Genomic DNA, 22783 nt, shown 5'->3' on the forward strand with positions numbered 1-22783 from the left:
AAGGTATTTATAGAAAAATGGTTTGGGCAGCAGAGTGAGGTATGGACTAGAGTGGAGAGAGACAGGAGGTAGGAAGGTCAGCAAGGAGACATACAGTAATATGACAGGATGAATGCTTGGATTAAAGCAGTAGCAGTTTGGATGGAGAGGTAAGGGTGGATTTTAGCTATCTTGTGAAGGTCGTACTGACAGGATTTAGTGTTTGAATGAGAGAGTTGAAGTAAGGATAACACCAAGGTTATGGACTTGAGAGACAGGAAGAATGGTGGTGCTGTCTACAGTGACAGGAAAATCAGCAGGAGGACAGGTTTTGGGTGGAAAGATAAGGATTTCTGTGTTGGACATGTTGAAGTTGAGGTAATGGCAGGGCATCTAGATAGAGCTATCTTGAAGGTAGGGAGAAATGTAAGCCTGCAAAGAGAGAGAGAGTGAGAGAGAGAGAGAGAGAGAGAGAGAGAGAGAGATATCAGGGCTGGAGAGGCACATTTGGGAATTATCTGCATAGAGGTGGTAGTTGAAGTCATGTGAGAGAATTTCTCCAAAGGACTGGTTGTAGATGGAGAATAGAAGTGGACTCAGAAATGAGCCTTGAGGGATTCCCACAGTTAGAGGATGGGAGGCAGGGGAGGAGCCCATGAAAGAGACTGAGAATGAGTCGCCAAAGAGAAAGGAGGAGAACCAGGAGAGGACAGTGAAATCGAGGTTTGATGTTTCCAGGAGAAGGGGGTGGTCAATAGTGTCAAAGGCAGCTGAGAGGTCAAGGAAGATTAAGATGGAGTAAAAGGCATTCCCCTCTCTTGGTTGCACCTGGAGAGTTTCCAGTACTCTCCCACTTTCGACTATGGGAGAGAGTCAAGCAGAGGCCTACCCATTCCATTCTTAGCTTGGGCAGTGGCTAGTGAGTGGAAGGCAATCTGCTACAAGTCAAACCTCACCTATGCTGGGCAGCAAAGGCATGGGAGAGAGTTGAGGGTAGAGACTCAAGTTTACTCTGTAGAAGGAGGCAAGAGTAAACCACTTCAGTATTTTTACCAAGAAAGCTCTGTGGGTAGACTACTAGAATAACTGAATAAGGAGGTAGGGCATTCTGGTAGAGAAGCAGCATGGCTCAGTGGAAAGAGCCTGGGCTTGGGAGTCAGAGGTCATGAGTTCGAATCCCAGCTCTGCCACTTAGCTGTGTGACTGTGGGCAAGTCACTTGACTTATCGGTGCCTCAGTTACCTCATCTGTAAAATGGGGATTAACTGTTAGCCTCACGTGGGACAACCTGATTACCCCGTAACTACCCCCAGTGCTTAGAACAGTGCTCTGCACATAGTAAGCGCTTAACAAATAACATTATTATTATTATTATGTGTCCACAGCATCGCTATGGGTGGGAGACAGCTTGGCAGCATAAGGCAAGATGCCATTGGATTTGGCAAGAGAAAGATCATTTGTGACATTTGAGAGGGTGGTTTCTGTGGAGTGAAAGGGTCAGAAGCCAGATTGGAGGAGAGAAGCATGAGTCAGGGGTTATAAACAACTTTCTCAAGAGGTTTGTTGAGGAATGGTAGGTGGGAGATGGGGCAATGACTGGAGGGAGCTGTGAGGATCAAGGGAGGGTATTTGGACATGACTGTGTTCAAAAGCAGTGGGGAAGAAGTCATTGGAGAGCAAACAGTTGAAGAGGGCAGCCAGGGAGAGAAGAAGGGAGGGGGCAAGTGTTTTGATAAAGTGTGAAGGGATGGGGTCAGATGTGCAGGTAGAGGGAGTGGATTTTAAAAGAAGGCAGAAGATCTTGTCTTAAGTTACTGCTGGGAAAGATGGAAGACTTGAGTAAGGGACAGGAGGATGGAGGGAATGGAAAGGAACAGGGGAGATTTTAGGGAGATCACACCTGATAATTTCAAGGTTCTCAAATCATTAGGGGCAAGAAATGGGGAATTTGGGGGAACAAAGTGTGTCAGGAGGAAGTTAAATATCTGGAACAACTGATGAGGGTGATGGGCATCAGTGTCAATAAGGATGGAGAAATAATTTTGGGGGGCAGAGGAGAGAGCAGAGTTGAAGCATACAAGGATAAACTTGAAGTGGATGAGGTCGGCCGGTTATCTAGAGTTCCATTGCAGTCCTCTGTAGCTTGTGCCCAGGAGCGAAGGAAACAGACTGTGCAGGTGATCCAGGGCTGTGGGTTAGTGGTATGAGATCAGTGAAGAGAGAGCAAATGAGTTGAGTTCAGTAAAGAGGGTGGTGTTGAGGGCATCAATTTGGTCATCAAGGGAAATTAGTTTGGATATAGAGGCTAAATGGAGCATGATTAGTTGAGAAAGTTGGACGGGGTCAAAAGATTGGAGTTCTCAGTGGGGGAACAGCACAGATTTGCAGGAAGGAGGTGTGTGGGGAGAATGCAGGTGAGGAAGTTGTGGTCAAATAGAGGGATTTCAGAGTTGGTGAGGGTGCAGTGAAGCAGCGTGGCCTAGTGGATAGAGCAAGGGCCTGGGACTCAGAATCTGGGACTGAGAGCTTCTAATCTCAGCTCCACCACTGGCCTGCTGGTTGACCCTAGGCATGTCACTTTGCTTCTCTGTGCCTCAGTTCCCTCATCTGTCAAATGGGGATTAAGACTGTGAGCCCCACCTGGGACAATCTGATTACCCTGTATCTACCCCAGTGCTTAGAACAGCGCTTGGCACATAGTAGGTGCTTAACAAATACCATTATTATTATTATTGTTACACTGACTACAGATGATGAGATCTAGTGTTCAAGTTGGTTGAGTGGGTTAGCTGGAGTGGAGCAGGAAGTGAGTGGCGTTGAGGAGTGGCAGAAAGCAGGCAGTGGAAGGGTTATTAGGAACATCTATGTCTATTTTGAAGTCCCCAAGGGTCAGTGTAAGGATACTACACTGGTACTCTCCCAAGTGCTTAATACGGTGCTCTGCACATGGTAAGTGCTCAATAAATGACTGAATGAATTGAAAGAATTAATGAATGAATAAAGAGAGAAGGTATGTGAGAAAGGCATCAAAATGGTTAAAAAAGTTGGAGCAGGTGGTAGAAGCGATTGATATGGGCTTGAAAGAAAGGGATGGGGGAGGTGAATAGGTGCAAAAATGGCATGGGGATCAAGAAGGAAGTCAACTCTTGCTCCTTTCCCAGTGAGTCTGGGAGAGTAGGTGAAATGAGGCCCCCAACTAGAGAGAGCAGTAGGGGAGATCCTGTCATATGGGAAGAGCTAGGCTTCAGTGATCAGAAATAGGTGAAGGATGAAGGGAAGTTTCCCATAATGTAGTGGAGGTTCCAAAGACCACACTTAGCTGAGACTGTCGGGTGAGTGTTCTCGAAGAGGGGACCATGAGAGGGCTGGGGAAGAGTTGGATGGGAATGAGCTGACAAGGCCCAGTGCAGTGGGTGGAGCATGAGGGGTGGCTCTGGGATAGGATAACAACGATGAGGTCGGGGAGGGGAGTGGTGGTAGCATAAGATGTAAGTTGCCCTGACTTGCTGCAACACACTGACTTTCTCCCTTCATTCATCCTCCCTCCCAGACCCACAGAACCTAAGTAGATATATGTAATTTATTCATTTATTCATTTATTTATGTATGTTAAAATCAATCCCCCCCTTAGATTGTGAGTTCGTTGTGGGCAGGAAATATGTCTGTTGTTGTACTCTACTATCCCTAGTGTTTAGTACAGTGCTTTGCACACAGTAAGGGCTCAATAAATACAATTGAATGAATGAATGAATAAGGGGTGGGGAGAGGGTAGATGGAGCTGGAGGTGGTGGTGCTGGAAAGGAATGACTGGGATGGGCTGATGGAGGGCAGGACTTGAGGGGTCATGGTGAAGTCAGGGAAGTTTAAGCGTTCATTCATTCATTCAATTATATTTAGCTTTTATCACGTGCAGAGCACTGTACTAAGCGCTTGGGAAGTACAATTCGGCAACAGAGAGATGATCGCCACATAACCATGAGGTTGTAGGTGAGGCTATCAAGAGCAGTAATTGCTTAATCTGGTGGTTCCCTCAGGAAATTGTTGAATTGTATGCAGGTCCTTGAGGCCTGTGGTTAGGAGTAAACCTGAGACTTGGTTGATATGAAGGCAGGCAGCTGTTGATGCACAAAAATCCAGGTCCTTGTCACTTGTGTGTCAGACAGCCGCACTTGTTCCCCATTCTCCAGTGTGAAATTCAGGCTCTGCTGCAGGAAAAGGGGCAAGATGAAAAAATGGTCACTTCATTCATTCAGTAGTATTTATTGAGCACTTGTGCAGAGCACTGTACTAAGCACTTGGAAGATACAATTTGGCAACAGCAGAGACAATCCCTGCCCGATAATAGGCTCACAATCTAAATGGGGGAGATAGAGCAAAACAGAACAAAACAAAACAAGTAGTGTGGAGTAGATATCATCAAGATGAATAGAATCATAGATATATACACATTGTTGAAATAAATATAGTAATAAATAATATATACAAATATGCACAGTGCTGAGGGGAGGGGAAGGGGAAAGAGCAGGGCGGGGAGGTAGGGGCGATGGGGAGGGGAGGACGAGCAGAGGAAAAAGGGGGGCAGCTCAGCCTGGGAAGGCCTCCTGGAGGAGGTGAGCTCTCAGTAGGGCTTTGAAAAGGGGAAGAGAGTTAGTTTGGCGGATGTGAGGAGGGAGGGCATTCTAGGACAGCAGTAGGACGTGGGCCAGGGGTCGACGGTGGGACAGGTGTGAAGGGGGGACCATGAGGAGGTGAGCAGCAGAGGAGCAGTTTGGGAACACATTGTCAGAGTCCATGTGGGAGGGCGGGAAGGTAGGCAGTGGTTCTGATGTTCTATAACCTGATCTGTGCTAGTTTGAGACCACTCTGCAGAGAGATCTCAGGGTCCTTGGGCCGGTTTCTGTGCTGGGAGATGGTCTATGGTCTGCGCTGGTTTGGGGGGTCTCTGGCTGGAGAGATCTCAGTGTTCTTGGACAGGTATCTGTCCTGGGCAATGGTTGATGGGCTGTGCTATTTGAGGCTTCTTGGCAGTGTGATCTCAGTTTCTGTGGGCAGGTCTCTATCCAGAGAGATGGTCGATGGCCAGCGCCAGTTTGAGGCCTCTTGGCAGAGAGATCTCAGTGTCCTCCAGCCGGTCTCTGGGTGCATATGCTGGGTGCATATCTGTTCATCAATCGGTGGCACTTATTAAACACAGTATGCAGAACACTGTAGTAAATGCTTAGGAAAGTTGATAAATGTTTACAGTCTACATGGGGAGATAGACATTGAAATAAATTATGGATACAGGAAGTACAAGGATATGCACACAAGTACTCTGGGGCACCTAAAACTATCTCCTTGCTGCACTAATTCATTTTCCCAGAAAAGACTTACCGCTGTTCTCAAACCTGCTCTTTGCTATCGTGAAGGCTTTGTTTATGAAGAACAATTCCTCTCATTTGCTGTCCCTCAGTCTGATTTATCTGTCTCATATGTTTCTTAGCAATTCACTGCTATGTTGCATTGTTTCAAATTGTGCTTAGCCATTTTAAAGTAGTTTAGTTCATGCTTCTTGTCCATTTGTGACCTCTTTCAAATCTTAAATAAATGTACAATTAATTGCATCATGATGTATTATAACATTGCTGATAATGATTATGATGATGATAATGATTTCATTAAGGATTTGTTGATTATTGAAATCTCCTAAGCACACATTAGCCATCTCTTACCCCATGTCCATTTAAAATTATATCCTCATCCTTGTCCCTGCTGCACTGGGGAGACCAAAGCCCAGGCCTCAAACCCATTTACATTTTGCTAAGTGTCTGTCTCTTTTATTTGGCATTCTTCCCAAACTCACCAGGTTACTGCACCTCAGATACTGTTCTTAGGCTCTGTCTGCTGCCTGCAACTCCTTCCTGCTTCTATACAAGCTTATTGTGGGCAAGGAATGTGTCTATTGCTATAATGTACTCTCTCCAAATGCTTAGTAAAATTTCTGCACACAGTGCTCAATAAATACGATTGAATGAATGAACTTTAGTCCCATATTCTTTCTAAGGCCCAGTGGAAAGTTCATTTATTCGCTCTTTTCTATGTTAATTTGGCATTAACTTAACAGACTCATTTAAATAGGATCTTTATCTCTTCAATTTCTGACTCTTGTGCAACTAAAGTGAAAGCAGGGCTGAAGTTCATATAAGAAGGGAGAAGGGGCCTCAATAAATCAATGATATTCACTGAGAATCTACTGTGGAGAGAGTACCATACTAAGCACTTGGGAGAGTATAATGCAATAGAATTGATAGACATTATCTCTGCCCTGCAATACCTAACACTCTAATTGGTGAGGAGACTGACATTAAAATAAATTCAGGTAGGGGAAGCTGCAGAGTATAAAGGCTTGTAGGCAGTAAGAGCAGTTGGTGTAACCATTTTATCACCATCACCTTCATTATCATCATCGTTTATGATTTTCTCTGCTCACCACAGTCTTGAGTGCTAAGTCCTAGAAATAAAGGGAGAGGGCATAAACTTTCAGTTTCTGGTAGACACAGAGGTACACAGTGGGCAGAGAGCTCACGGACCAAGTTGAGGCTACTTCAGCCGATACCTGGTCGAATGTAGACTCCTTGTGAAATGAGTCTCAGGCTTCCATTCTTCTTTTGTAAACACTTCATACAATGCAGGGCAAGAAGAGGGTGTTCAGGAAATGCCTTTATTACTACGATTCTCTAGCTGGATCCCTGCATGATATTGGAAATCTCCACGTCTCTCCTGGCTGTCACCAAGCAATACAGTTTTTAATTTTTGGTTATCCTGCCCTTTTCTAAATTTCCTGGTTCTTCTTCAGTCGTATTTATTGAGCACTTACTGTGTGCAGAACAACACCCTAAACCCTTGGAGAGTACACTACAACAATAAACAGACAAATTCTTTGCCCATAATGAGCTCACCCTCTAGATGGGGAGACAAACGCCAATATAAATAAATAAATTACAGATATGTACATAAGAGCTGTGGGGTTTGGTGAGGATGAAGGTAAAGAGGGCAAGTCAGGGTGACAGGGAGTGGGAGAAGAGGAAAGGGGTGGCTTAATCAGGGAAGGCCTCTTGTAGGAGATATGCCTTCAATAAGGCTTTGAGGAAGGAAGAGTCACTGTCTGTCGGATTTGAGAAGGGAGAGCATTCCAGGCCAGAGAGAGGATGTGGGTGAGATGTCAGTGTTGAGACTCCCCCAACCCTTTGTTGAACTAGTGTTCTTGAGACCATTACCATAGCTTCGGGGAAGTTCTACTTCCTCTGCCTCCACCATGCCAAGCTTCCACAGAGAATGCCAACAATACCAGCCACTTGTTTTTTTCAACGCTTGCACACTCACCCATCTTGTGCCAACCTTATCATGCCAGTGCCCCCATTGGCCCCACATCTCAATCTCATGGCAGTGAAGATTCATTCATTCATTCATTCAATAGTATTTGTTGAGCGCTTACTATGTGCAGAGCACTGTACAAAGCGCTTGGAATGTACAATTTGGCCACAGATAGAGACAATCTCTGCCCATTAACGGGCTTACAGTCTAATCGGGGGAGACAGACAAAAACAAGACAACTTAATAGCAATAAATAGAATCAAGGGGATGCACACCTCATTAACAAAATAAATAGGGTAATAAAAATATATACAAATGAGCACAGTGCTGAGGGGAGGGGAAGGAAGAGGGGGAGGAGCAGAGGGAAAGGGGGGAAGGAGGCTTAGCTGAGGGGAGGTGAAGGGGGGCAGAGAGGCAGCAGAGGGAACAGAGGGAAAGGGCAAGCTTAGTCTGGAAGGCCTCTTGGAGGAGGTGAGCTCTCAGTAGGGTTTTGAAGAGGGGAAGAGAGTTAGTTTGGTGGAGGTGAGGAGGGAAGGCATTCTAGGACAGTGGGAGGACGTGGGCCAGGGGTCGACAGCGGGATAGGAGAGAACTGGGGACAGTGAGTAGGTGGGCAGCAGAGGAGTGGAGTGTGCAGGGTGGGCAGGAGAAAGAGAGGAGGAAGGAGAGGTAGGAGGGGACAAGGTGATGGAGAGCCTTGTAGCTCAGAGGGAGAAGTTTTTGTTTCCTGTGGAGGTTGATAGGCAACCACTGGAGGTTTTTAAGGAGGGGAATGACATGTCCAGAGCATTTCTGCAAGAAGATAATCCGCGCAGCGGAATGAATAATAGACCGGAGCGGGGAGAAACAGGAGAAAGGGAGATCAGAGACAAGGCTGACACAATAATCCAGCCGGGATATTATGAAAGCCTGTACCAGTAAGATAGCCGTTTGGATGGAGAGGAAAGGGCAGGTCTTGGCGATATTGTAAAGGTGAGACCAGCAGGCCTTGGTGACAGATTGCATGTGTGGGGTGAATGACAGAGCTGAGTCAAGGATGTCACCAAGGTTGCAGGCTTGAGAGACGGGAAGGATGTCGTACTGTCCACAGTGGTGAACTCATTCGCTCCCATGGCTTCAACTATCATCTCTATACAGATGACACACAAATCTACATCTCCTCCCCCTGTCCTCTCCCACTTCCTTCAGGCTCGAATCTCCTCCTGCCTCCAGGACGTTTCTACCTGGATGTCTGCCCGCCTCCTAAAACTCAACATGTCCAAAACTGAGCTCCTTATCTTCTCTCCCAAGCCCTGTCCTCTTCCTGACTTCCCTATCACTGTGGATGGTATGACCATTCTTCCCGTCTCTAAAGCCCACAACTTTGGTGTCATCTTTGACTTGGCTCTCTCATTCACCCCACACATCCAATCTGTCACCAAGGCCTGCCGGTCTCTATCTGTTGCTGAATTGTACATTCCAAGTGCTTAGTACAGTGCTCTGCACATAGTAAGCACTCAATAAATACTATTGAATGAATGAATGAATGAATGAAGAGGACAGGGCTTGGGAGGGAAGATAAGGAGCTCAGTTTTGGACATGTTGAGTGTTAGGTGGCAGGCAGGCATCCAGGTGGAGACGTCCTGGAGGCAGGAGGAGATATGAGCCTGAAGGGAGGGGAAGGGGACGGGCTGAGATGTAGATTTGTGTGTCATCTGCATAGAGATAATAGTTGAAGCCATGGGAGCGAATAAGTTCACCAAGGGAGTGAATGTAGATGGAGAACAGAAGAGGGCCAAGAACTGACCCTTGAGGAACCCCTACGGTTAGAGAATGGGAGGGGAAGGAGGAGCCTGTGAAGGAGACCGAGAATGAATGGCCAGAAAGATGAGGAGAACCAGAAGAGGACGGAGTCCGTGAAGCCAAGGTGAGATAAGATGTGGAGGAAAAGGGGATGGTCTACAGTGTCAAAGGCAGCTGAGAGGTCGAGGAGGATTAGGATAGAGTAGAAGCTATTGGATTTGGCAAGGAGGTCATGGGTGACCTTTGAGAGAGCAGCCTCGGTAGAGCGGAGGGGACGGAAGCCAGATTGGAGCGGGTCCAGGAAAGAGTTTGAGTTAAGATGATCCAGGGCAGGTAGGTAGAGGTTCTGCCCACCATCAAATTCTGGCCCTACCAAGTAACTGAGAAGGCAAGTCAATCCATCAATCATTTTGATAGTATTTTCTGACCACTTATTGTTGCAGAGGGCTGTAATAAACTTTCAGAAGAGTTCAATAGAATAAAGATAATAATAATGTTGGTATTTGTTAAGCACTTACTATGTGCAGAGCACTGTTCTAAGCGCTGGGAGAGATACAGGGTAATCAGGTCGTCCCACGTGAGGCTCACAGTTAATCCCCATTTTAAAGGTGAGGTAACTGAAGCACAGAGAAGTTAAGTGACTTGCTCACAGTCACACAGCTGACAAGTGGCAGAGCCGGGAGTCGAACCCATGACCTCTGACTCCGAAGCCCAGGCTTTTTCCACTGAGCCACGCTGCTTCTCTAATGAGCTCTGTCTTCAAGGAGTTTATAATCTAACAAGAAAGACACAAAATATCTGCCACTGCCTTGCTGTATGACTTTGGACAGGCCATTTGACTTCTCTGAGTTTTACCTTTCTCATCTGTAAAACTGGCCTAGGATACTTGCTCTCCTTACCTTCTGAATTGGGAATGCCATGGGCAGGGACTGATTATGTGTTCAGTAAATGCCATTAGCACTATTTATCATCAATGTCCATCAAAATCTTACAACACAATGAAATGCTTCAGACAACCCATAACTGCCATATTTTGTACCATATTTCTTTCATGTAATTTATTTGAATCTAGAGAAATGGTCGACAGGGAGAGGAAGAAAAGTGATCCATGTGGGTGGATCCTGCATTTAATTATTAGGAGGCTTTCTATCGTAGGTGGGTTTGAGATGAGCTCTGAATGTATTATATTGATTTAAAGTCCTTTATGAGTAATATTTTCCAAAAAGAGAGCTTAGGCAGGTAGACCTAGGAAATGATTGAATGGATAAACATTTTCCATTTTTCAAAGGATACTGCCATTCCTTGTCAATAGGTTGGAACCCATACATGCCTGAAGAGCCATAAGAGAAGCAACTCAACATAAAACAAGTTTAAAATAATGTGATTGGATTGTCTGTAACATCATTTACTCATCCCACCTTTCTCATGTTTTCTTAACCTAAGCAGAGTTGCATGGAATATGTTCCTTATCTGGAACTTTTCACAGCCTTTTCAATCCCACAAACCCCATGCACTTGCCACCTCTGATCCCAACTCACCCTTCCCCTTTTCACTCTGGTTTTCCAAACCTGTGAATTGTGTCGTTGTGTGGCATTATTGTGAAATTTAGAGAAAAGGAGGTAGGCCACCTTTTATTTTACCCCACTGCCTCCTGAACCAACCATCAAGGAACCCCTGGTCACCTCTTTCAGGGAGACACCTAAGATTAAATGGTTCTACCTTGTACAGAGTCACAAGAATCTGTAGAATGGGGATGTAATACCTGTTCTCCCTCTCCTCCTGTTTTATGGTGTTTGTTAACCATTTACTTTGTGCCAGGAACAGTACTCATTCATTCATTCAGTAGTATTTATTGAGCGCTTACTATGTGCAGAGCACTGTACTAAGTGCTTGGAATGTACAATTTGGCAACAGATAGAGACCATCCCTGCCCAATGACGGGCTCACAGTCTAATCAGGGGAGACAGACGGCAGAGCAAAACAGAACGAAGCAAAAACAAGACAGTACTAAGCACTGGGGTAGTTACAAGCTAAGCAGGTTGGACACAGTCCCTGTCCTATATGGGACTCACAGTCTTAATCCCCATTTCACAGATGAAGTAACTGAGGCTCAAAGAAGTTAAGTGACTTGCCCAAGGTCATATCGTAGGTAAGTGGAAGAGCTGGGATTAGAACTCATGTCCTTCTAACTCTCAGGCCCGAGTTCTAGCATTAAGACATGCTGCTTTTAGTTAGACTGGAAGCCCCACATGTAACAAGGACTGTATCTGTCCTAAATATCTTGTAACTATCCCAGAGCTCAGTATAAGGCTTGGCAAATAATAAGCATTTAACAAATACCATTGTGATCATTATTATTAACTAATAATATTCCCGGGGTCTAATCGTGGCTCTGCCGCTTGCCAGCTGTGTGATTCTGGGCACGTCACTTAACTTCTCTGTGCCTCAGTTACCTCATTTGTAAAATGGGGATTAAAACTGAGAGCCCCACACGGGACAACCTGGTCACTTTGTATCCCCCCTAGCGTTTAGAACAGTGATTTGCACATTGTAAGCGCTTAACAAATACTACCATTATTATTATGATTATCATCATCAATATCATTCATTCATTCAATCGTATTTGTTGAGCACTTATTGTATGCAGAGCACTGTACTAAGTGCATGGAAGTACAATTCAGCAACAAAGACAATCCCTACCACACTGGGCTTATCTAGAAGGGGAGAGACAGTCATCAAAACAAGTAAACAGGCATTGATATACATAAATAGAATTATACATATATACATGTCAAAACAAGTAAACAGGCATTAATGTAAATAGAATTATAAACAAGTACATATGTACACAAGTGCTTTTGGGGGGTAGAGCACAGGGAGCGAGTCGGGGTGAAGCGGAGGGGAGGGGGAGCTGAGGAAAATGGAGGGTTAGTCTGGGAAGGCTTCTTGGAGGAGGTGAGCCTTCAATAAGGATTTTAAAAAGGGAAAGGATTTGAGGAGGGAGGGCATCCCAGGCCAGAGGTGGGATGTGGGCCAGGGGTCCACAGTGGGAGAGGGGAAAATGAGGCACAGTGAGAAGGTGAGCACCAGAGGAGCAGAGTGTTTGGGCTGGGATGTAGAAGGAGAAAAATGGAGGTGAGGTAGGAGAGAGTAAGGTGATGGAGAGCCTTCAAGCCAATAGTGAGGAGTTTTTGTTCGATATGGAGGTTGATAGGCAACCACTGGAGATTTTTGTGGAAGGGGGTGGCATATCCAGAATGTTTCTGTAGAAAGATGATCCGGGCAGCAGAGTGAAGTATAGACTGAAGTGGGGCTGCAGAAGTTAGAGGTAGCAAACAGCTGAATCAATGAGCATATGGGAGAGGGCAGCTGAGCCAACATAGAGCAGCAGAACTGCTACATCTTGGGAAATTTAATTGTGGGAATTCAGGTTTTCTGAACAATGAAGGTTGTGTTTCAGGTAACTTATTTATTTGTATTGATGTCTGTCTCCCTCTCCTCTAGACTGTAAGCTCACTGTGGGCAGGGAATGTGTCTGTTTATTATTGTATTCTCCCAGGCGCTTAGTACAGTGCTCTGTACATGGTAAGTGCTCAATAAATACAATTGAATGAATGAACGAAGGGGTAATAAGTACTGTATTTGAAATCAGCTTTGACTGCTCACATTCAAATAGTTTGTTCAGTGTGATCTGTGCAGACATGTTATTCAAGTGCCCTGGTCTAGGATAAAAGTCAGTTTCTCATTAGCTAGGTCAAAGTATGTTTGTATCAAAGCTCGAGGGCTGAAGGAAAATCCCTATTGCCGAATGGCAGATGTGCGTGTTTGTAATATTGTAGCGTTACCCATGGCATTCATTAAAAGTGTCAGGCTGTGTCACTGAGCCAAACACCACTGGCCACACTGGCAAAAGAGCAGTGATAATTGCTTTCATTCTTTTTTTCCCATTTATGAGCGTGAAGAAATACTGCTCGAAAATGACTAAAACAGGACTCAGCTCCATTGGGAATAACTGTAGATTGGAACACAAGATGCTTGAGTTTCTCTATGAAATTCCCAAATTTATTTCCTTACCTTTGATTCCTTAACCTAAAGCCAAACTAGGATGTTTAATGACCACATGGATGGTTGGGTTTCCCAAGCAAGGGCACATTCTCATGAAAGATACAAAGATAAATCTGAAGACGGGACAGTCAGAATCAAGAATCACAAGGACTGTGCATGGGCTGATGCCACAATTTCTCGCACCTGATATGAACTTTGACTCTGAAGCCACAGCCCTGTCCAGCTTTTATGGGCGAGTGAAATGATACTGACACAAAAAAGTCTTCTCCACTGAGCTCCCTTTTTTAAATTTAGGTGGGTCTCCCCCGGGGCATTATTTGAGCGGACTGTTGTTGACCTACAGCCTATGAGGCCAGTACAGGGGTGGAATCAAGCTGCTAGTAGTAGGGCTTTGCATTTTTATTGCTTTGGTTACCAGTGGAAAGTCAACATTCTACATGTTAATGGCTAAGGGCAAGTAGGCGTTGGACATATGGCAATCAGCAATATTCAAAGAGATTTCACTTGCTCACCTAGCAAGTCTCTAGAAAAGTCTAATTAGCTTGAATGTGTGAAGACACTATCCAAACTAGCTCCATGTCCCTTAGCAAGCATCTTGAATTTTGATTTTTTAATAATAATGAAAATAATATTCATAATAATTTGGGTATTTGTTAATTATTTACTATGAGCTAAGGACCGTACTAAGCCCTGGGTGGATACAAAATTACCAAGACCTGTATGGGCTCACAATCTAAGGAGGGAGAAGTACAGGTATTGATTTTGCAGATGAGGGAATTGAGGCACAGAAAACCTAAGTGATCTGACCAAGGTCAAACAGCAGGTAAGTGGCAGAGCTGGGTTTTGAACTCAGGACCTCTGACTCCCTGGTCTTTTTTCTCTTTTCACTGGGTCACACTATTTCCTACAAGTGAACTCTTGGTCAAAGGCTCCTGAATTAAGGAGAAGCAACTTATAGTTTAGTTACAGTGAGAGCAGAACACCAGTAGTGTGTGATGCATTATGTGGGAAATTAATGGTCAGATGAGCACAGCAATTCAGCAAACTCATTGTAAGAATTCATGAGTTTACAGGATTCCTTAGAGGGATGGGCTATAGGAGGAAAGCCAGGAATCCCGAGAACTTGGAGGCTTGGATCTGTCAGTCAAATGAAAGGAGTCATACCAAAGAGGTTGTCCCAATATAACATGCAGGAAATTTTGAAATCTGAAGATTCAGCTGTTCATGATAAAGTTAGTTGTTTATTAAACAGATTTTTTGATATCTGTTACCAGTGGGCTGCTCAGAAAATAGGATTGTCGAGAGTTCAATCCTAGCTCTGCCACTTGTCAGCTGTGTGACTTAGGGCAAGTCACTTAACTTCTCTGTCCTTCAGTTACCTCATCTGTAGAATGGGGATTAAGTCTGTGAGCCCCAGCTGGGATAACCTGATAACCGTGCATCTCCCCTAGTGCTTGGAACAGTGCTTGGCACATAGTAAGCACTTAATAAATACCATCATCATTATTATTATTATTTCCTTGAAAGGTATTTGTTTTGATATTAGTATGCACTAACCTTCTCCTTAGCAGTTCCCCAAATGCCCAAATAGTCCACTCTTCTTGGCTTTGATATTGGTATGTGTGACCCTTCTCCGTGAGAAGTTCCATAGATATCCAGATTGTCTGGACTGATGCGTGCTCAGTGTGGGTATCTTTCTGAGATTCTGAGCAGCCAACATGCTTTTATGCCCAGTTGTCCCCTGGACCACTGGTAACTATATCCTGAGGTGATTTAAAGGAAGTGAATGGAAAATTTATTGTTTATACTTAAGGAAGTAGATTAGGAATAGATTCTTTATCGACTTTTTAAATTCTAGCCAGTTCTAAATCATTATGGACGTTACTGTTGACTTCACAATTTGTTTCTTGGTTTGGATTCAATTTAAGGAACATTTCATTACAGGGGTTATTTAGTTAGGAACATAGCCATATTGTCTGCCTTTTCCCCCAACTGTATTTTATTTTAAGTTTTGTCTACCCCACTAGAGTGTAACTCCTTGTGGGAAGTGGTTGTACCTACCAACTCTATTATATTGCACTTTCCCAATTGTTTAGTATAGTGCTCTGGACACAGTGGGTGCTCAGTAAGTACTTTTGACTAGTTGATTGATTGAATAAACTCCATATTCATAGTCTCAAATATGTTTCACTAGGCTGAAAGGGAAAATTGGTTGTTGGCAAATGAAACTAATCAAAACCCATCTTTATATTTCAACAAAAACTGAATCCTGAAAGCAAGGTAACAACTACCACAATGCAAGATTAAAGCAAAAACATACAATGTAAGCTAATGCAGTGTGAATGTTTAGCGAAAAATCTTTCAAACAAGGACAAACAGCTTGGAAAGCCACTGTTAATGCATTCTCATTTTTGGGAAATGTTCCTGACTTTTCTCCATAATCTACTGGTAGGCATTTTGGTGCAAACATGAATACCAGCATCAGCTCTGAAGGTCAATTAAAAAGGAATAGTCAGAAGAGAGGCTTTTGTGGTTGAAGCGATGGTTAAGCTGGGAAATCAGAAAGATCCAACAAGAACAGAGCAGAGAAAATAAGTTCTTTTCTCTCCTTGTTTTACATTAATAGACACACTTCCACCATACCCAATAATCCTTTGTAAATGAGTTTCTCCTTTGTTTGAGTTATTAAAGCAGCACGCCATCATCAGCTGCACTGCTTTCTTCTGGAAGTCAGTACACCAGATGCACCTGTAGTGTGAAAAGTATTCAAATCGCCAGTTCCAGCCATTTTTCCTTGTAGCTGGCATCAAATGGATTGTGAGCCCCTGGAAAGCCTGAAACCCCATCCTTTTTCCACTGGTGGACTAAAATCCCTATTAGAGCTGTCCAAATTTTACTTTTTTCACCGCACAACCCCAGATATTATAACATTTTGTGGCAGGATAAAAGGTTGGCATTCGGAATCAACAGTTCCTTTTCTCTAGTAGAAAATGATGCAACTTATATGACTGGATGGAATGAAAATGATAAATAAAACCTTTTCTGGATATATTCCAAGCAGAGAGAAAGTCATTCTCATTTTTGTGATTGGGTCTTAAATTTTGTAAAGATTGAGGCGTTGCGATCTAATACAGTGCCAAGGACTTCATTTGGCAACTGAATCAATTTCACAGGCTCTTGGTAACCTACAGCTTTAGTCCAACCCCTCCATGAGCATTTCTTTATCTCAGAATAGGGCTCTCCAACCCTATACTCCTTCTCTGACTTTCAGGTAATGTCCAGCCTTTGATTCTTTCCCTAATTAAATTTATCTCTTGTCCCTACTTTCTTCAAGCTTCCCCCTTCCTTTTTTCTTCCCTCCCTCCCTCCATATAGCAGCATCGTTGGGTTGGGAGATTTCATAAGATTGTTGGAAGCTCATCGTAAGCAGAGAACATGTCTACAATCTCTACTATATTGTACTCTCCCAAGTACTTAGTACAGTGCTCTGAACACAGTAAGCACTCAATAAATTTGATTGATTGATCGATTGATTGGATAAGCTCTCTGTGTCTCAGACACTTCCCCAGTCTGCCAGAGACAATGGTAACTAAATTAGGAGAATTGGTTTCTCATCCTCCCTGTTGGATTTCTCAAAGGCCCTGGGAAAGTTTACTTTCCTATGACTCAATTTTTCCAACTCTAATTTGAATATAATAATACTTGCCACCTACTATCACACTGTGTGGTGGAAAAGATTTTAAGATATTGTCTTCCAAGCTTTTTTAAGCTATTTGAAAAAAAAAACATAAACCCCTGGTGTCGTTTTAAAAAGCATCTTTCTAACTATGTAGGGTATTTCCGCATCAATGCAAAAGAAGCTTAGCTGTCATCGAAGTTTTTTTTCCCCTGTTTTATTATTTTCCCTAGGAAAACAAGGGAATAGGGCTTCAAGGTGGGCTGACAATACCCCAATCCACCTGCTTTGGGGTTTACAATTGGGGTTACCTGAAAGAAATCCCCATCTACATCTAGGAGTTACTTGAACAAACTTGGAAAACAAAGGTCTTTCATATATGTGTCATGTGTATGTGTGATGTGTGTTTGTGTAATTGTTTTTAGTTTTCATATACAATGTCAGAATTATCAAGAGAGAGGGAGAAATGAAAGGGAAAGGAGCAAGGAGGAAAGGGTGGAGGAAGTGATGGGAAAAGATAGGGAGGGAGAAGGAGCAATGGAGAAGGAGGAGTTAATGCTGGATCATCTCAATCCTGGGCACCAGTAGTGCCAGAGTAGGGAAGAGGCGGGAGCGGGGTACCTATCACTCTCAGGATTTGGTGCTGAGGTAGAGCAGAAGCTGACCATTGGACCCGATGGACAGAGGATCGGGACTGGTCAAGAGACACAGGTTCAAGTCCCAGGTTGGTTTCTGGCCTTCTCTCTGTAAATGGCCCTCAATTTCCTCATCTGTAAAATGGAGACAAGATGGATGGTGAGCACTGAGTAAGACAAGGATGGTGCCTGGTCTCATAATCTTGTATCTACCCAAGCCCTTAGTCTGCACAGTAAGAGTAAATGCAATGATGATAATAATAATAATGATAACAACAACAACAATAATTATGATAATGATATTCTGGTTAAACTGGGACCAATTATCAAACTGAGTCTGTGAAAGGTTGCATGTGAAGTTATCTAAACTGTACTTGCCAGATTTTAATTCCAGATTAATTCCAATAGCTTTCTTACCATTTGCTTTCCTTCATTCATTCATTCAATAGTATTTATTGAGCACTTACTGTGTGCAAAGTACTGTACAATGTGCTTGGGAGAGTAAAATACAACAGCAAACAGATATGTTCCCTGCTCACAATGAACTCAAAGGCTAGAGGGGGAGACAGACATTAACATAAATAAATAATTAAATGAATAAATAAATAAATAAATAAATAAATCGCAGTTAATAATAATAATAATAATAATGTTGGTATTTGTTAAGCGCTTACTATGTGCCGAGCACTGTTCTAAGCGCTGGGGTAGACACAGGGGAATCAGGTTGTCCCACGTGGGGCTCACAGTCTTAATCCCCACTTTACAGATGAGGGAACTGAGGCACAGAGAAGTTAAGTGACTTGCCCACAGTCACACAGCTGACAAGTTATAGAGAAGCAGCATGGCTGAGTGGAAAGAGCACAGGCTTGGGAGCCAGAGGTCATGGGTTCTAATTCCGGCTCTGCCACTTGTCAGCTGTGCGACTTTGGACATGTCACTTCTCTGTGCCTCAGTTACCTCATCTGTAAAATGGGGATTAAGGACTGTGAGGCCCAAGTGGGACAACTAGATTACCTTGTTTCCCCCTCACCCTCCCAGCACTTAGAACAGTGCTTGGCACATAGTAAGTACTTAAGTACCATCATTATTTTTATTATTATTATGAAAGAAGGGAGCAATTCAGGACGAAGCAGAAGGGAGTGGGAGAAGAGGACCGGAGAGCTTAGTCAAGGAAAGCTCACTGACTAATAATATTACTAACAATCATGGTAGCAATAATAATAATAGTAATTGTGTTATTTGATAAATTTTTACTATGTGCCCAGCACTGTCACTGAGCACTAGGATAGATATAACACTATCGCATCAGACACGGTCCATGTTCCACATGGGACTCACAGGGGAAGAAGAAAAGGTATTTATTTATCAACCACAATTAGAGGGTGGAAAGCAGGGGAGTAGCTTGCAGAAGAAACTGAAGAGGAACAGCCAGAGAGATAGGATAAGAACCAGGAGAGGACAGTGTCAGTGGAACCAAGGGTTAGAGCCTCATTTTACAGATGAGGAAACTGAGACAACGAGAAGTGACTCGCTCAAGTTTACACAGCAGGAAGGTGGCAGAACTGGGACGAGAACCCAGGAGTCTTGACTCCCAGTCCTGTATCCTTTTCACATGACTTGCTATTGTCTCATCATTGTAAGTCAAATGCAAATATTTGAATCAATTGCTTAATACAACATGGATCCAGCTTGGGTAGAGGTGGAACACAACTAAAGGTTTCTGATTAGTCAGTGATAAAACTCTGTGGGAGACATCTATGATATGGGCTGCTACATTTATTCGTGTTTTTTAAAAATGGTATTAGTTAAGCACTTACTATTTTAGTATAGTAAGTATCCTATCCTATACGAGAAGCAGCATGGCGCAGTGGAAAGAGCACGGGCTTTGGAGTCAGGGCTCATGAGTTTGAATCCCAGCTCTGCCACCTGTCAGCTGTGTGACTGTGGGCAAGTCACTTAACTTCTCTGTGCCTCAGTTCCCTCATCTGTAAAATGGGGATTAAGACTGTGAGCCCCACGTGGGACAACCTGCTTCCCCTGTGTCTACCCCAGTGCTTAGAACAGTGCTCGGCACATAGTAAGCGCTTAACAAATACCAATATTATTATTATTATTATTTTCCAGGCACTGTACTAAGCACTGGGGTAGACAAAAGTTAACCAGGTTGGACACAGTTCATTTGCCATATGGGGCTCATGGTCTTAATCCCCATTTTATAGTTGAGGTAATGAGGTAACTGGCTCATAGAGAAGTGACTTGCCCAAGGTCACAAAAGCAGGTGACGTAGAAGGGATTAGATCCCACATCCTCTGCTCCCAGGCCCATGTTCTTTCCACTAGGCTATGCTGCTTCCCTAGTGTTTGCTTCTGGAACAGTTTTTCAAACCCCTGCAAAAGTAGCAAGAGATCAAATATCATTCTTGTTAGTATTTTTGCTTTTATTAAGTATCGCCTCTGCGGATTAAATCCAAGATCACCAGGTCAGAAGAAATTGCATTTCCTCACAGGGCTCATGCTATAAGAGGAAGGGAGAGAAACAATCTATTTCCCTTTTACACACATGGCAACTGAGGCTCATCAGATATATAGATATATAGAATAGATATTGGTCTCAACTCTATTGTATTCTATTAAGCAGATATATAGCTTGCTCTAGGTCAAAGAAAAGTCTGTAGAAGAGGTAGGACTAGAACTCAGGTGTCCCAATTCCCATTTCTATCCTTGTCACACTAGATCATGCAGAGTCAGGAACAGTAACCTCGGAGATCAGAGCAGTATTACTAAGGCACAAGACCTACTCAGTGTAGCTGCTGGTTTGCTGGTTGACTTTCTATTAATTTAATGATTGACTTTCTTCTAGAGTAAGCCTTTTCAGGAGATCATAAGAAATAGAAAATTTTGCATTTCTGCTGCAAAACAGCAGTTTTATTAGAGCTCTTCCCAGACTAAGCCCCAACTTTCCTCATCTCCCAGTCCTTTCTGCATCACCCTGATTTGCTCCGTTTGCTCTTCCCCACTCCCAGCCCCTCAGCACTTATTTACATATCTGTAATTTTACTTATTTGTATTGATGTCTATCTCCCCCCCACCCCAGAATATAAGCACATTGTAGGCAAGGAATGTGTCTGTTTATTGTTGTATTGTATACTCCCAAGTGCTTAATACAATGCTCTGCACACAGTAAATGCTCAATCAATATGATTTAATGAATGAATTAATTAATTACTCAGGCTACCTAAAAGGGAATTTGGAAAAAAATATGTGAATTCAAACAAGATTTTAGCATTTAAGGTCAAGATAAAAACAAATTTACATGTAGTGCTTAAAAATGCAATATGTTGTTTTTGTTTTAATGAGTACATCACTTCAACAGATTATATTGGGTGAAGAGTTGCTAGTTCAATTTGGAAGTCATCAAATTAATGGGAAGAAAAAAACACTTCTGTGACCTTCTTCCTATTTGGATTATATAATTATAACAAAATTAAATGAAAATGTAATTAATGTCATCCATCAAAATCTCTTTCCAGAAAAAGAATATCTTGACCATTTCTATCCAGCAATATTAGGTGACCTTCTGGTCAGGGCTGTTGAGGATTCTGCCACCTTGCTTTGGTTTTTTACTTTTCCAAGTTGCTGAAGGCAGATGTCCTTTCTTAGAGATAGTAACCCCCATTACAAATCTGAATGTTGCAGGCATTCTCAGGGAAGAGAAACTAGGGTCTGGGAACAGTTATGACAGTCTGGATCAGTCATCCATTAATCAATCTATCGGTCTCAACTCTATTGTATTCTATTAAGCACTCAGTACAATGTTCTGCACCCAGTAAGTGTTCAATAAAAATCAGTGATTGATGGACTATGTGATTGGTATGCATCAAGTACCTGCTATGTGCTGAGCAGCGCAATAAGCATACAGAGAATATAGCCATAGTTGGGTGCATTATTCTACTCTACCCTCAAGTTGTTTATGATTTAATGGGGGCTAGTGATGGACAATGATTATTTATAGATAGGAAAAACAGAATGAGGATCAAGCCTAAAGCAGGAAGGGGTAACAATGATAATAATAATAGTAAAAATAATGGTATTTATTAAACGCTGACTATATGTACGAGACGCTGGGGAGGATACAAGCAAATTGGTTTGGACACAGTTCCTGTCCCACATGGGGCTCACAGTATCAATCCCCATTTTACAGATGAGGTAACTGAGGCACAGAGAAGTGAAGTGACTTGCCCAAGGTCACACAGCGGATAAGTGGCAGAGGTGAAATTAGAACCCATTACAGACTCCCAAGCTCTTTCTGTTAAGCCTGCATGCTTCTGGTACAACTGGTACCAGGTACCAGGTGAAAATGCCTGCCATATTTAGATTTGTAATGGCAGTTACCATTTCCAGGAAGGGAGATCTGCCTTCAGCAACTTGGAAATGTCAACAGTCACAGTAAGGTGGCAGAATCCTCCGCAGCCTTGACCAGAAGGGCACCTAATATTGCTGGATAGAAATGGTCAAGATGTTCTTTTTCTGGAAAAAGAAAAATTGGTCATTTTCTACCAGTTAAACAAGTCACAGAGTGTCCAGACCAATGTATAGTTAGCATAGGTGAATAAATAAAACTATACATATGTGCATGAATGCTGAGGATAGAAATCAAATATCCAACTGCTAAGGGATGAATTGGGGAAGGATTCTCAGAACAGGTGAGAGTTTAGGAAGCCTTTGAAGTTGGGGAGAGAGCAGCAGTCTGGAGGCTTATGAGTGGGAGGGAGTTTGGAGAAAAAGGAACAGTGTAATTGAGAAGATGGATATGAGATAGTTGAGAGCAAAAATGGATAGACACCCTTCTACTTGAGCAGAATCCCAAAGGTGCTTTGGAAAGGTTAGATAGGTAATAGTAGCAATAGTATTTAAGTGCTTACTATGTGCCAGGCACTGTACTAAGTGCTGGGGTAGATACAAGCAAATAGGGTTGGACACAGTCCCTGTCCCACGTTTCAGTCTCAATCCCCATTTTCCAGATAAGGTACCTGAGGCACAGAGAAGTTAAGTGACTTGCCCAGCGTCACTCAGCAAACAAGCAGCAGAGCCACAATTAGAACATGCCCATCTACTTGTTTTGCTTTGTTGTCTCTCTCCCCGTTCTAGACTGTGAGCCCATTGTTGGGTAGGGATTGTCTCTATCTGTTGCCGAATTGTACTCTCCAAGTGCTTAGTACAACATTCTGCACATAGTAAGTGATCAATAAATATGATTGAATGAATGAGTGAATGAACCCAAGACACTTTCTTGT

At 43.2% G+C, this 22783-nt stretch overlaps 1 non-coding gene across 1 annotated transcript; it reads left to right on the top strand.

Moving 5' to 3' along the window:
• Positions 1 to 789: 789 nt before the first annotated feature.
• Positions 790 to 925, top strand: LOC114811452. Its single transcript, XR_003759155.1, has one exon. It is a non-coding gene; the product is annotated as a small nucleolar RNA SNORA7 (small nucleolar RNA).
• The last annotated feature ends 21858 nt before the right edge of the window (positions 926 to 22783 follow it).

Source organism: Ornithorhynchus anatinus, chromosome 4, assembly GCF_004115215.2.
Source record: "Ornithorhynchus anatinus isolate Pmale09 chromosome 4, mOrnAna1.pri.v4, whole genome shotgun sequence".
In the NCBI taxonomy this organism is placed as follows: domain Eukaryota; kingdom Metazoa; phylum Chordata; class Mammalia; order Monotremata; family Ornithorhynchidae; genus Ornithorhynchus; species Ornithorhynchus anatinus.